The sequence below is a fragment of the Puntigrus tetrazona genome, unplaced genomic scaffold (genome assembly GCF_018831695.1).
Source record: "Puntigrus tetrazona isolate hp1 unplaced genomic scaffold, ASM1883169v1 S000000692, whole genome shotgun sequence".
Taxonomy (NCBI): Eukaryota; Metazoa; Chordata; class Actinopteri; order Cypriniformes; family Cyprinidae; genus Puntigrus; species Puntigrus tetrazona.
This window is the reverse complement of record NW_025048306.1, coordinates 111,550-127,474: the sequence shown is the minus strand read 5'-3', so window position 1 is coordinate 127,474 and position 15,925 is coordinate 111,550. Positions and strand designations below refer to the sequence as shown.

The following is a 15,925-nucleotide window of genomic DNA, read 5'->3' as shown; positions in this document are numbered from 1 at the left end:
TTTTTTCTCTGCTTGAATCTCTCCATCTACATGCCACCGTTTATGTCTTTATCGTGGTAAATGTGGATGACAACATTAAACTAAGAACGTATGTTGAATAACACACATGTTCAATGCAATGCAAAGTCTCAATGCATTTAATTTCAATGCACCACAAAATCTGTGTATTTCTGATACTGGTCTTCTGTGACTCTTTATATATTTCATCTACATGTCACTGTTTGAGTTTTTACCGTGGTAAAAGTGGAAGACAACATTAAATTTAACAAGGTATGTTGAATAACCCAATTGTTCAATGCAATGCAAAATTTCATTGCATTTAATTTCAATGCACTACAAAATCAATGTATTTCTGATACAGGTCTTTTTTTGTCTGCTTGAATCTCTCCATCTACATGCCACCGTTTATGTCTTTACCATGATAAATGTGGATGAAAACCTTAAATTAAGAAGGTATGTTGAATAACCCAATTGTTCAATGCAATGCAAAGTCTCAATGCATTTAATTTCAATGCACTACAAAATCTGTGTATTTCTGATACTGTTTTTTTTTTCTCTGCTTGAATCTCTCCATCTACATGCCACCATTTATGTCTTTACCGTGGTAAATGTGGATGACAACATTAAATTAAGAAGGTATGTTGAATAACACAAATGTTCAATGCAATGCAAAGTCTCAATGCATTTAATTTCAATGCACCACAAAATCTGTGAATTTGTGATACTGGTCTTCTGTGACTCTTTATATATTTCATCTACATGCCACTGTTTGAGTTTTTACCATGGTAAAAGTGGATGACAACATTAAATTAAGAAGGTATGTTGAATAACCCAATTGTTCAAAGCAATGCAAAGTCTCAATGCATTTAATTTCAATGCACTACAAAATCAGTGTATTTCTAATACTGGTCTTCTGTGTCTTTGTTTATTTAAACGGGAGTTTTTATCGCCTTTAGCTGAAATGGAGTGATCAACGTGGTCGCTTTGCGATACTGATACCCTGTTCTCCGAACTACTAAGCAAATGAAATCAAATAAGGTCCACCACATCCACTCTCCTGTAAATGGACAGTGAAAAGGTTTGTCGGTCTGACATAGAGTGTCAGTAATGTACAACGACCACGTTAAACAGTCCATTTCCGCTAAAGGCGATAAAAACACCCAATGACATGAACAAAGAAAGCGCGTTCAGAGCGATCACGTGTCAAACAAACTAAAAGTAAATCATTTATTTATTTATTTATTTATTTTTTCCCCGGTGCAGTTTGCATTCAAGCGGTTGGACTGACAAACAAGACTGGCAACCTCTCAAGTCGAAGAGAAGGGCCCGAGTTGCAAAGGAACGTGCAGCTCTAAAGAGGTCGCTGTAGAGAGAGAGAGAAGGTCTGTCTATCGCTCCTGGAGGAGAAAGCAAGAATGACGACGTTGAGCTGTCCTCCGTCACAGCGACGAAGCAGAAAGACGGCACAGAGAAGGGCAAAGCAAAGCAGCAGCAAATGTAAAAGGGTAAAGGAGCGAGCAAGAACAGTCGGGCCCTGGAGAAGAGCGCTCGCTGACTGGTGAAGGAAAAGCAAAAGCTTACAGCACCTGGTATTCCCAGGCGGTCTCCCATCCAAGTACTAACCAGGCCTGCCCCTGCTTAGCTTCCGAGATCGGACGAGATCGGGCGTGCTCAGGTGGTATGGCCGAAGTAAAGCAGCCCCGAATGCGAGCTATTTAAAGAAGGCACCGGCAGCAGGCCAAAGACGCACACCAGCTTTTCCACTCCACTCTTTTCATGTCTTCTGCAACTCTTCGACATTGTCTGCCCGAGAAAAAGCCGCCCCACCGGCAAACTTGGCCGGAGCGCGGCGTTTCCGCCGTCCCTCACCACGCCAAAACAACACGTCCATTTCCCCTTCTTTTTCACGCCTTCGTCCCTACATCAATTCCTTCCTTCCTTAATAAATCAACTCACATTAATTCAGTTGGAAGACAAACATCGCTGACGCTGCGAGCCACACTGAGTGCAAGTAAACGCAAGTCTATTTCTCAACGATATCAAATTAATCAGGCACCTTTATTTACATTTCAACCATATCCTGTCAAAGCACTCAACGCTATACAATTCGGAGCACAGAGTGTCAGTAATGTACAACCACCACGATGAACACTCCATTTCCAGCTAAAGGCGATCAAAACACCCATCGACATGAACAAAGAAACGGCGTTCGGAGCGATCACCTGGCAAACAAACTAAAACTTCTAAAAGTTCTTTCACACGAACAAAATTAAATAAAACCTTTCACACCTGTTTAGAAATCGTAAAAACTAAATAAATCAATAAAAAACACCCACTGACATGAATAAAGAAACACCGTTCGGAGTGATCACGTGTCAAACAAACTAAAAGTTAAAAAAAAAGTTTGCCCCACTGGCAAACTTGGCCGGAGCGCGGCATTTCCGCGTCCTCACCACACCAAAACAACACGTCCATTTCTCCTTCTTTTTCACGCCTTCGTCCCTACATCAATTCCTTCCTTGTGTTTGGAAAATCTTCGTTGTTTCCCTCTCAGGTTTAGGTCTGTCAATGATGAGACTTACTTTTAAACCTAAAAATCTTAATTAGTTTAATAAAGTCAGAATAATTCAGACTGAGCTCAGGATATAGAACAACAGCATTAAAGGCATGCAGGGCAGTCCTGTATGCTCACACTACATTTCACACAATAGTTATATGCTTGTGCTTGCCTCTTCCTCCCACTCAGGGTGTCCTTCACAGAACCAGGTGCAGTTGTTTCTTCTCGACCAGTAGATGGGCTCAGCAGTCTCCATATCTTGTTTCTGTAGATAAGACATTTTGCACAGCACATACATAATATCAAGTAGAAAAACTCAGAGCCTTTATGAGGCCTGGGTACAGTGCTTCTATTGAGTAAAACCTGTAAAACATAAATCCTTTAAAACATAAATCCCACACTTCCTTAATAAATCAACTCAAATTAATTCAGTTGGAAGACAAACATCGCTGTTGCTGCGAGCCACACTGAGTGCAAGTGAACGGAAGTGTATTTCTCAAAGATATCAAATTAATCAGGCACCTTTATTTACATTTCAACGATATCCTGTCAAAGCACTCAACGGTATACAATTCGGAGCACAGAGTGTCAGTAATGTACAACGACCACGATGAACACTCCATTTCCAGCTAAAGGCGATAAAAACACCCATTGACATGAACAAAGAAACGCGTTCGAGGCGATTACGTGGCAAACAAACTAAAACTTCTAAAAGTTCTTTGACACGAACAAAATTAAATAAAATCTTTGACACGTGTTCTTAAATAGTAAAAACTACTCCCAGCTCAACGTGATCACTCCAAACTGTGTTTCATTGTTCATGTAAACGGGAGTTTTTAATCGACTTTATTTGAAATGGATTGTTCAACGTGGTCGGTGTGCAATACTGATACCCTGTTCTCCGAACTACTAAGCGAATAAGATCAAATAAAGTCCACCACATCCACTCTCCTGTAAATGGAGAGGTTTGTCGGTCTGACACAGAGTGTCAGTAATATACAACGACCACGTTAAACAGTCCATTTCCAGCTAAAGGCGATAAAACACCTGTGAGGACCGAGAGGTCAAGAAAAGGAACACCCAGGTTTACACACAAAAAAAATGGGTCTTTATTTACCCAAATCAAATAAGTCAAACTTGTCGCAACCAAAACAAGTGAAAACAACCAAACAAGAACTCACACAGGGGTAAGCTGGCCAATTACAACTCCCCAAATAAACAAAACGCACAGCTTATAAAAAGGAAAAGATGGGCCCATTACAACACAAAAAGGGGAGACACAAAAAAGTTAAATTACATTAAACACAAAAATAAATGACAACATCAAACAATACAATTCAAAATTAATACTAAAAGAAACACTAAATAGATAAATACAATCCAAAACCCCCAAACAATTAATTTAAAAAAATCCTCAATTCTCTGTTTCCCCCATTCCACCTTAGCCAATGGTACATCCAGGTGGAACCAATAAACAAATCCCTTGTTCCCGCCAGGACTCCAATTTCCCCAAGTATCGCAACTCTCCCGTCCGCGGCTAGCCAGGCCGGTAACTTAAACTCAGAATAGAAAACAAATATTAATAACAAAATACAATGCAATCCATCTGTGTGCACTCCAAATGAACCGCGATTGTGAATGAAAGTGAAGAAAAAAGGTATGCAAACCAAAATAAAGTAATAATTGTTTAACAGATGCGTGTTGTGTATTGTTACTATAAACGTGATTAAGAAAATAAACCAAACAAAGAATGGAAATGATAACCTTAAATCTATATGAAATGTATAAAAGAAACTGAGTGAGCTTTGGCTACCTTAATGATCTTGTGCGGCCCCACATCTCGGGCTGCATCCCCCCCCCCTTCAAGGATCGCACTGGTACAGCGAGAGAGGTAATCAGCTGTAACGTTGGCTTTACCAGGCACATGTTTGAACTTGAACCGAAAGGGCTTCATGGCCAGGTACCATCTTGTGATCCTTCCATTAGTATCTTTCATTTTGTCTAGCCACTTCAATGCTTTGTGATCGGTCTCCAAAATAAACTCACGGCCAAGCAGATAATATCTGAGGGAATCCAGGGCCCACTTTACTGCCAAGCACTCCTTTTCCACAATCGAATAACGAACTTCTCTTGGGAACAGGTTGTGACTGATAAAAGCTACTGGACGTCGACCCTCTGATAGTCCCTGCAGTAAAACTGCTCCTATGCCCCTCTCAGAAGCATCAGTTTGCACGATGAAGGGTTGACTAAAGTCAGGATTATGAAGAACAGTATCAGTTGTCAAAGCTGTTTGGATATCCCGGAAAGCTTCTAAACTCTCCTCCGTCCACTTTAGCCGATTCGGATGATGTGCCCCTACCATGTCTGTTAAAGGAGCAGCTCTAGTAGAAAAATTTGGGATAAAGCGATGGTAAAATCCAGCCATTCCTAAGAAAGATCGCAAGTTCTTACGTGTTTGGGGCTGTGACGAGCGTCCCGAACCGCCATCAGCGTCGCCCTGGAAACCAACGAGGAGCACCTGGCCACACTCGTCACAGGCTGATCGGACCCAGCAACATGCCACATGGAGGAAGATTGTCTCCATGAATGCTGAGCCTAACTCCTCTTCTCTTGTTCCCCGCAGAGAGCAGCATATGACCGGTCAGCCTGCACAAGCACAGCACGTTTATCCACCAGGAGGGATAAACGAAAGAAAGAGAGCACCTCAGCACCAACCCACCCCGCTAGCCTCACTTGCACCTGTATTTCACCCGTGGTTTGCACAATAAATCCACCCTCCGGAGCCTGTGTTTGGAACTCTCTTGCCGTGTGTTTCTTCACCCCGTCACACTGGTGGAGAATGCGGACAGTTGTGTGAAGAAACACCAGCCAGTAAACTCGCCTTCACCCCCGTTCTTTTTTTTTCTCTCTCTTTTGTCTCCCATTTAGTTTCCCCGCGTGGTGTAGCACTCCTCCCCCATAATGGAAGAACTGCTACAGCGGCTCACCGAGGTCAGCGTCCGTCAGCAGCAAATAGCGGAGCACCTGGCGACCCAATAGAGCAAAGCGGAGCAGGAGCTCCTCGCCTTACGGTCCGCTGCCGCTCAACATATACCGCTGCCGGATCCCCGCGCCCAAGCCACCAAGCTATTACCCAAAATGTCAGCCCACGACGACCCAGAGACTTTTCTTCAGATGTTTGAGACGACGACCAATACAAAAGGGTGGCACTCCGATGAGTGGGCACGAGTGCTGGCTCCCCCTTTTAACCGGTGAAGCCCAGCGGGCTTACTTTTCTCTCTCTGGCGAAGCGGCGGAAAGCTATCCGGAGGTGCTAAGAGAGATTCTCGCGCGGCTGGGACTTTCCCCGATATCAGCCGCGCAACAATTCCACAGCTGGGAATACAACCCTCGTCTCCCAGCACGAGCACAAGCCGCGGAGCTCTCGCGCCTCGCGCAACATTTGCTTTTAGACGGAACCCCGTCAGCGAGTCGGGTGACAGAACGGGTCGTCGTTGACCGGTTTCTCCGAGCTCTCCCTCGCTCAGGCGGTAAAGATGAGGAACCCCACAACGACCATGGAGCTCGTCGAGGCAGTGGAGCTGGCGGACGCAGCCCAACATCGGGAGCCGGGGGAGCGAACGCCGGTGCCTTTTCCCTGGAGGGTGGTCCAGGAGCGACCAGTCAGCAGGCCAGCGGTTCCCTCTGCATGCGATGAGCCAATGCCGACGGAAGACCCGGTCCGCCCCGGCCGCGCCTGGCTGGCAGGCTGCATCGTTCACCACGAACCACCCAAAGGAGCCCCCGAGGTTTAGGTAAAAGTGAACGGCAAGCCCTTCCGAGCCCTCCTAGACTCCAGTAGCACAGTCACCCTGGTGCGGCGAACCTCCTGGCCCCGAAGTGAGAAAAAGATTTACATCCCCATCACCTGCGTGCACGGGGACACCCGGCAAGTCCCGGCTCGGTGGGTCAACCTTTCGGCCGGCGTGGGTACCTGGCCCCTGGAAGTTGGAGTGGATCTCCCGGTCCCGGTGTTGCTAGGAAGGGACTGGCCAGGGTTCGATCGCATGCTTGGAGCCGCCACCCAGCCTGTCAGCCCCAGAGGGAACCGCCTCCGACGGAGACCAGCCCGCAAACCGCAGGATCATCCCGTGTTGCTGGCCTCGGACAGCGGGAGATATGGTGAGTCCCCCTCCCATCCTTGATGTCTTTTAGCAGGTCTCGGGAGGAGGCTCCTTCGCAAAAGCCCAGAAAGAGGATGATCGACTCAAGCACTGTTGGCCTCAAGTGCGAATCATCGAAGGACGAGAAGTGCGACCTGGGCCCCATCCTCTCCCGCACTTCATCGTCAAAAAGGGCCTGTTGTACTGTGTCGCCCAACGGAGGGGGGAGGAGAAAATGCTCCTAGTAGTTCCAAAATCGAAGACCGAGGCAATCCTGGAACTGGTCCACTCTCACCCGATGGCAGGACACCTCGGGACAGCTAACACTGCTCAGCGCATCCGTGACCGCTTCCACTGGCCCGGCCTCGATGCTGAAGTCAAGCGGTTCTGTCAAGCTTGCCCCACATGTCAGTTGACGGCTCCTCGAACTCCTCCCCCCAGTCCACTCATTCCGCTGCCCATCATCGACGTGCCCTTCGAGCGCATCGGGATGGACCTTGTCGGGCCGCTGCCAAAGTCCGCCCGGGGATATGAACATGTGCTGGTCATAGTCAACTATGCCACCCGCTACCCTGAAGCCGTTCCTCTACGGAAGGCCACGGCGAAGACCATCGCCAAGGAACTGTTTCTGTTTTTCAGCTGGGTTGGCCTCCCAGCCGAGATCCTGACCGACCAGGGTACCCCCTTCATTTCCCGGCTAATGGCTGACCTCTGCCGGTGACGGAGTTTTCCTTCAGTGTTCTTTTATAATTTCTATACATTTATGAGTTAACTACATGTTACTTTTGTGCCCTTCTTAAACAGAATGGTGTCTGCTGTTGGAAGATTGCATGTGAAGGCAGTGGGGGCTAGGTTGCGTCATGAAGGTAGTGGGGTCTGCAAAACATACATCAGACTTGAATAAAGTTTTTCCTGACACCTAAAATCCTGCTGTACGAGTCTCTTTGCTCAAGAAGTGAATTCGGCTCCAAATCAACAATAACTTTCCACAACATAATTTGGCGCCCAACGTGGGGCAGGACAGAGGTTTTGAGAAGAAGAAGAGACAAAAGACGATTGCCAAGGAGGGTCAGGAGGCTGACTACACAAACTCGGCTGGCGCCAGAAAAATAAAAGGTAAGCAGTTTTTGCTTATATGCCTCTTTGTGTAGTCTGCTGATTAACCAGCCTATGGTAATTATAAAGAACCTCTCCTGCATGGAACCCAAAATACACAAAAATGTATATATAAATGGATTTTAGGTGTCAGGAAAAGGAGCAGTAATTTTGTTTTGTTTATTGGTTTAGTTATGTTTTGTTTAGCTTGTTATTTTAGTTTGTTTTAAAGTTATTTTCAGTTTAGATATTTTAATTTTGAGTGAATGCATTGCAATGGACACTATTGGCTGATGAGTGAGGGTTGAGAAAAGGCAGTTCACTTACAGTTAATAGTGTGTGTGTGTGTGTGTGTGTGTGTGTGTGTGTGTGTGTGTGTGTGTGTGTGTAGGGGCGATGGAAGCTCTGTGGATTCTAGGGCTATCATGAAAAGTCCTAAAAAGCCTGCAGCGTGCTTTTTTTACTATGAGGGTAGTGGAAGAGCGAGCAGAACTGACAGGTCACTCGTAAGGAGTGTTTATGTTGTTTTTAGTTTGCGCGCCTGCAGGTATCAAGACCTGAAAGGGTGTGGAAAAAGGTCCTAATTAGGTTAAAGTCTCTTGTTGGGCAGAAAAAGTCCTATGTTAAAGGGAGGTGTTGGTCAGATAATTCTAGAACTCATAATGAGAGATAGAGAAACACAAAACAGTAGAAATGCAGCAATTCAACATAACAGGAAATAGCTGACCCTCAGAAAGGTAACGAAAGAAGAAAACAAAACTGATAATAAAGTGACCATGACAATATTTGAAAAGTAGTGTATAAGGCAGTTTTAGTGCCGGATATATCGATGCTGAAGATTAACAATAGGTAAAAATCCTGCAGCGTCTGTCTTTATTTTTGGCTGGCCTTGTCTTATATGTTGTATGTTATGCGTTTGCTAAAAGTTGAGTGAGAACTGTTGAAAGTATGTTGTGGAAATTTCTCCAGGAAGGGTCAGGGAGAGATTGAAGTTGTGTGTGTGCGAGTGAGAGCTGGTTATGGAACTGGCGGATGGTGTGTAAATGAGAGTGGGTATAACTTCTGTCAGTGAGACCAATTGCATAAAAAAAAAAAAAAAAAAAAAAAATAAAAATAATAATAATGTAATAAAAATAAAACAATAGAAATAAAGAAGAAGTAAAGAAAAACAAAGAGAAATAAGAACAAGATTTGATTAAAGGGAAATTGAGTGGTTGGATCACTTGAGAGAAGTTATATGATGTGCTGTGGGATAATATGTGAATGAATTTAAAGTGTGTGTGAAGTTTTATATTATGTGATGAAATAAAATAAAATTTTGTACTTGTTTCACCAAAAGAGCTCTTGGTGCAAGCAAATTACAAAATGCAAATTGATAAATAAAAAAAAAACAAAACAGAGAAATAATAAAATAAAAGGGAATATTATAATATAAGGGTGTGGTGTGGAAGGAAAAAAGAAGAAGGAGTGAAGGGTGTCACAGGGTGTTGAGAGAGACTAGAAAAGAAAAAGAAGGTAGAGAAAGAAGGAAAGAGTAGAGTGCTGTAATGGATGAGGAGGGAATGAAATGATTGTTGACCTATGTGTATATGTATATGTATATATGTGTGTATGTGTATATGTATATGTATATATGTGTGTATGTGTATGTATGTATGTATGTATGTGTATATATATATATATATATATATATATATATATATATATATATATATATATATATATATATAGAGAGAGAGAGAGAGAGAGAGAGAGAGAGAGAGAGAGAGAGATAGTGTGGAGTCAAACGGTATTTGGATTAATTGGAAATTTGAAACATACGCTGGAAGTTTAATATGTATTATTATTTTGCTTGATTCTGTATGTTCCTTATTTGAAATCAGGTGGCTGCACCGAATAAGAGGAGCTGATACAGTAAAAACTATCTAACTGTTGGCAGGACTTCCTATGTGGTGCAAAAGCCATTGAAGAGCTGAACACAAGGGGGCAAGTGAAAATTTGATACTTGTTATTTTTGGAAAAATTGTATTTTATAGGAAAAAAATTAAGAAGAAATAGTAATGAATTAGATTTAATATGAGTAAATCAAGAAATTAATTTAAAATAAGAACATAATAGGTGCAGAGTGATAAAGAAATGCAGAGTGCAAAGGTATAGAAAGTCAAGAGCAAAGGAAAGGAATAAAGGAGGAGAGTGAGAAGGAAGTTAGGCAAAGTAAGGGGGGTTGACCTGTGACATTGGAGCAGGCTCTTGTGACGGAGCGTTTGCAGAAGGAGGGAGATAGAGAAACGGGGGAGTTATAACTTACTTGGTGGTGACTTTTCATTTTGACTGAGGAAATAATTAAGATTAGAAAGCCGGAGTAAAATAAATTGAATAATAGATAAATAAAAGGACAGTGAAGAAGTTATTATTTGAATAGTATTGAAATAGAGTGGTGATTGAAGAGTTACCAATTTAACTGATAATTGAATAGAATAGATAATAGAATAGATAATATCTATTGAATAGAATTGAATAGATAATAATAGATAGTTGATCACAAATTTGAGATTTAAGTATATGACATAGTACTTGATTTTAATTGGTGATTAATTGTTTGCTTATTTTTTATTTGAATTTTTATTTGAATTCTGGGTTGAAGTTTTGACATCTAAAAAAAAATGGCATCCTATGAGAAAGGAACCCCTGTAGAAGTGATTGGTCTTCAGCAACCTGTATGCAAAGATATAATACGTCGCATATCAAAAAAATGGGAGAAGCAAAAAAAATATCTAAACACAAAGTGGCCTGCAGAAGGAACATTTAATGTGATGGTGTGTAGGGAGATGGAAGGATTGATTAAAAATCACAAATCCAATGACAAATCAAAGAAAAGAGAAGAAAAGAAAGAAAGTGTAACGCCACACCAGCAGAGGGAGCCTTCCCCAGAGTTCTGACTGTCAGCTCTTCCTCTGCTTTCTCCACGCCCACTTCCCTTTTGGCGGCCATTTTAACCAGGCCCAAACAACAGCCTGGTGCGAAGTATTGCCAGCTCATCACTGCATACCAAGCGTTTCTTTATCTGTCTGTTTCTATCGTGTTTTGACCTATTGCCTGTTTTTCTTGACTATTGTTTTTTGGATTACCCCTTGCCTTGACGACTCGAATTGGACTGATTATTGTGTTTGAACCTTTTCCTGATTATTTGACGCTGAGTTTGGATTACGTTTGGATTTGTTTGCTGTCTCCATTAAAAACTCTGCATATGGAATCTACTCCGGCTTCCGCCTCTGGTTCGTTACAGAATACTTCGCCTTCACCGAATCCAGCGGAGGTTTCACAACTACAGGCCGCGTTCACTTACCAGAGTGAACTTATGAAGAATTATCAGGAACAGCTGGCTCAAGTGCAAGCAGCAAACAATCATCTGCTTCATTATATCCGTTCGCTTCCACCCACACAACCTCCTACAGTAAGACTGGCACTGCCAGAAAAATTTGATGGTTCTGCTGAGCAATGCAAAGGGTTTATTCGCCAAACTCGCACCTACCTGGGAAGTATGACAGATCATTCCGAAGCAGATAAGTGTTCACTGATCATGTCACTATTGTCCAGCAGGGCAATTGATTGGGCTGCGGCCGTTTGGGAAACAGACGTAAATCTGCGTACTTCTGCTGAATATTTTATGAACCAAATTCGTGAAGTGTTTGAATATCCTGCAGGGGGCCAGGATGTATCAACACGGATTCTGCATTTAACTCAGGGAAGTCGCACAGCAGCAGACTATGCCATTGAGTTTCGCACCTTAGCAGCACAAAGTGGGTGGAATGATGTCTCACTCAAAGCCGTCTTTAAACAAAGTCTCAATCCGGAATTGCAAACTGAGATGGCCTGCAGAGGAGAGGATTTGTCTTTCACGGAGTATGTCAATACCGCCATTAAGTTAGATAACTTGCAACGGAGTGTACCAAGACGGAGGACCACACGCATTTCATCACCCCATTTTGCACCTGTGTCCAGCCGTACACCTGAACAGTCTGGCTCTGAACCTATGCAAATTGGAGCTACCAGCCTATCTGAGACTGAGAGAAATCGGCGCCGAGAACTGAATCTCTGTTTCTACTGTGGAGAACAAGGCCATCGCAATCACCAGTGTCCACACAAGGCCCGGAAGAAGGCAGCTGATTCAACCCGGGTGAGTTGTGATGGTTTCTCCTTACAAATATTCAAGGCTGTTACTGTACCAGTCCAGATAACTACTGACGATGGTCCTATTCGGTTAACAGCACTGATTGACTCTGGAGCTGCACTTAATCTCATTAACCAGAATCTCATTCATCAACACCATATCTCCACCATACCATGTTTGCCAGCCATTGGAATCACCACTGTGGAAAATAAACCCATAAAAGGGGTATCACCAGACAGACATCGCCCATCCGTCTACAAACTGGATTGTTTCATCAAGAACTCATTTCACTGTATGTAATTGACTCACCCAAGTATGAAATCATCCTCGGATACCCATGGCTTTCCACTCATGACCCAAGTTTTTCTTGGTTCAATGGGGAACTCACACACTGGTCTCAGTTCTGCCGAAAGCACTGTTTGCACAACTGCCCATCATTGCCATGTCTCGCCACTAGTGTGGAAAGTCCTCAGCTCACAGACTCCCACGATTCCACAATGCTATAATGACCTGCGGGAAGTTTTTAGTAAAACTAAGGCCACTCAATTGCCACCACATCGGCCCTGGGATTGTGCCATTGATCTCCTGCCCAACGCTATGCCACCCAAAAGTAAGATTTATTCCCTGTCTCGTCAGGAGTCCCAAGCTATGGAAGAGTATATCAACGAGGCTTTGAACTCTGGATTTATTCGTCCATCCACTTCTCCCGCTGCAGCTGGGTTTTTTTTTGTTAAGAAAAAAGATGGAGGATTACGACCATGTATCGACTACCGAGGTCTCAACCATGTCACTGTTAAATTCCGTTATCCATTACCACTGGTACCAGCTGCATTGGAACAACTTCGCGAAGCCAAGATTTACACCAAACTCGATCTCAGAAGTGCCTACAATCTCATCAGAATCAAGGAAGGAGATGAATGGAAAACTGCATTTCTCACCACTCAGGGGCACTATGAGTTCCAGGTGATGCCGTATGGACTTGCCAACGCTCCAGCAGTATTTCAGTCCTTCATCAACGAGATCTTCAGGGATATTCTTCACAAGTTTGTAATCGCTTACATTGATGATATTCTGATCTACTCCAGATCTGAGGATGAACATGTGGATCATGTGAGGATTGTCCTTTCCCGTCTTCTAGAACATAACTTGTACATCAAGGCAGAGAAATGTGAGTTTCATGTATTCCAGACATCCTTTCTAGGATACAATATAAGTCATCACGGCGTGGAAATGGACAATGCTAAAATCACTGCTGTCACTGAATGGCCCAGGCCCTCCACAGTCAAAGAACTACAACGGTTCCTAGGATTTGCTAATTTCTACCGCCGGTTCATCAGAAATTACAGTTTAATAGCCGCCCCTCTGACCTCACTACTCAAAGGTAAACCCTCAAGGTTACATTGGACCGAACAAGCAGACACCGCCTTCAATAACCTGAAAACCACTTTTACTACAGCCCCAATCCTGAGACATCCAAATCCCGACCTTCCATTCATCCTGGAAGTGGACGCCTCTGATTGTGGCATTGGTGCGGTGCTCTCACAGCGTCATGGTCAACCTGCAAAATTGTACCCCTGTGCTTTCTTTTCCAGAAAGCTTTCCACAGCAGAAAGAAACTATGATGTCGGCAATAAGGAACTTCTCTCTATGAAAGCAGCCATTGAAGAGTGGAGGCATTGGCTAGAAGGGGCCCTACATCCATTTCAAGTAATCAAGCACGTCAAGCACGATGGTCACTTTTCTTTTCAAGATTTCAGTTCACTGTCACTTACCGCCCAGGAAGCAAGAACAGCAAAGCAGACGCGTTGTCACGGAGACATGATCCCCCTCATCAGACACATACCTCAGAACCCATCCTGAACCCAGCCGTAATTATCGCACCCATCAACTGGGATATAATGGATGAAATCCAACAAGCTACCCAACACGAACCGTTACCGACTAATTGTCCTCCCAACAAACAATATGTTCCACAAACACTAAGAAGGAGAGTGATGCAGTGGGTTCACACATCTTTGAGCTCAGGCCATCCAGGAATATCTCGATCCATCAAGCTAACACAGAACTCATTCTGGTGGCCCTTTATGACGCGAGACATCACAAATTATGTAAAAGCTTGTCCAGTGTGTGCTCAAGCCAAGACCCCCAGAGACCTTCCAGCTGGCCTACTGAAACCTCTCCCCATTCCACAAAGACCATGGTCTCACCTGTCCGTAGACTTTGTTACCAACCTCCCACCATCTGATGGATTCACCACTATCCTGGTGATTATTGACCGATTCTCCAAAGCATGCCGTCTAGTTCCACTCAAGGGTCTACCCACAGCCATGGAAACAGCCCAAGCCATGTTTCATCATGTGTTTAGAAACTATGGAATACCGAGGACATTGTCTCCGACCGAGGAACCCAATTCACGTCTCAGGTTTGGAGAGCCTTTTGTAAATTACTAGACATAAATGTCAGTTTAACATCTGGTTTTCACCCACAGTCTAACGGGCAGGTGGAGAGACTAAATCAAGAGATCGGGAGATATCTGAGAACATACTGCAGTCGAGAGCAACACCGTTGGACAGAATTCCTTCCCTGGACTGAATATGCTCAAAATTTATTGACTCACTCATCCACAGGACTAACCCCGTTTCAGTGTGTGCTTGGCTACCAACCCCCCTTGTTCCCGTGGTCCGGAGAACCATCTTCTGTACCCGCCATTAATGACTGGATTCAGCGCAGTGAGAGGGTGTGGGACAATGCTCATGTCCGCCTGCAACGTGCAATTGGCACTCAAGGGTTGCAAGCAAATCGACGACGTCGCCCACATCCTCCCTATCTACCAGGACAAAGGGTCTGGCTCTCCACGAAGGACCTCAAGTTACATCTGCCGAGCAGGAAGCTCAGCCCAAGGTATGTTGGTCCTTTCAAAATCATTCGACAAATCAATGAGGTCACATACCAGTTAGAGCTCCCTGCCAACTACCGATCTCTCCTTCCTTTCACGTGTCGCTCCTCAAACCTGTCCACTCGGATGCTGACCCCAATGCTGAGCCGGAGGAACCACCACCACCGCTGGATGTAGATGGATCACCGGCGTACATTGTCAATGTGCTCCTGGACTCCAGAAGACGAGGGGGTCAGCTCCAATATTTGGTGGACTGGGAGGGCTATGGACCTGAGGAGAGATCATGGATACCTGCTTCGGACATTCTGGACCCCTCCTTAATCGGGGAATTTCATAGAGCCAGACCTGACCGTCCTGCACCACGACCACGGGACGACCACGAGAGCACCAGGAGGTGCTCCTAGAGGGGGGTGCTGTAACGCCACACCAGCAGAGGAGCCTTCCCCAGAGTTCTGACTGTCAGCTCTTCCTCTGCTTTCTCCACGCCCACTTCCCTTTTGGCGGCCATTTTAACCAGGCCCAAACAACAGCCTGGTGCGAAGTATTGCCAGCTCATCACTGCATACCAAGCATTTCTTTATCTGTCTGTTTCTATCGTGTTTTGACCTATTGCCTGTTTTTCTTGACTATTGTTTTTGGATTACCCCTTGCCTTGACGCACTGAATTGGACTGATTATTGTGTTTGAACCTTTTCCTGATTATCTGACGCTGAGTTTGGATTACGTTTGATTTGTTTGCTGTCTCCATTAAAAACTCAGCATATGGAATCTACTCCGGCTTCCGCCTCTGGTTCGTTACAGAAAGAGAATTGGGAATTTTGAATTTGTTCAAAGATTATGGAATAAAGTTAATTAAACAGGAAAGACAGGAAAAACACGAAAGAGATGAAGAAAACCCTCCACCTTATGACCCATTGTGGAGTAACCAAAAACAAATGGCTCTCAGAAAAGTCCAGTTTAAAGGCAAGATAGAAATCAACGACAAGATAGAGAAGGAGGGAAGCACAGACAAACATGCACAAGACTGGAAACAACCTGAATGGAAGAGAGAATCGAGAGGAAAC

At 44.2% G+C, this 15,925-nt stretch overlaps 1 pseudogene; it reads right to left on the bottom strand.

Moving 5' to 3' along the window:
• Positions 1-1,574: 1,574 nt before the first annotated feature.
• On the bottom strand, positions 1,575-1,692 carry LOC122335022 (annotated as a pseudogene).
• Positions 1,693-15,925: the final 14,233 nt, after the last annotated feature.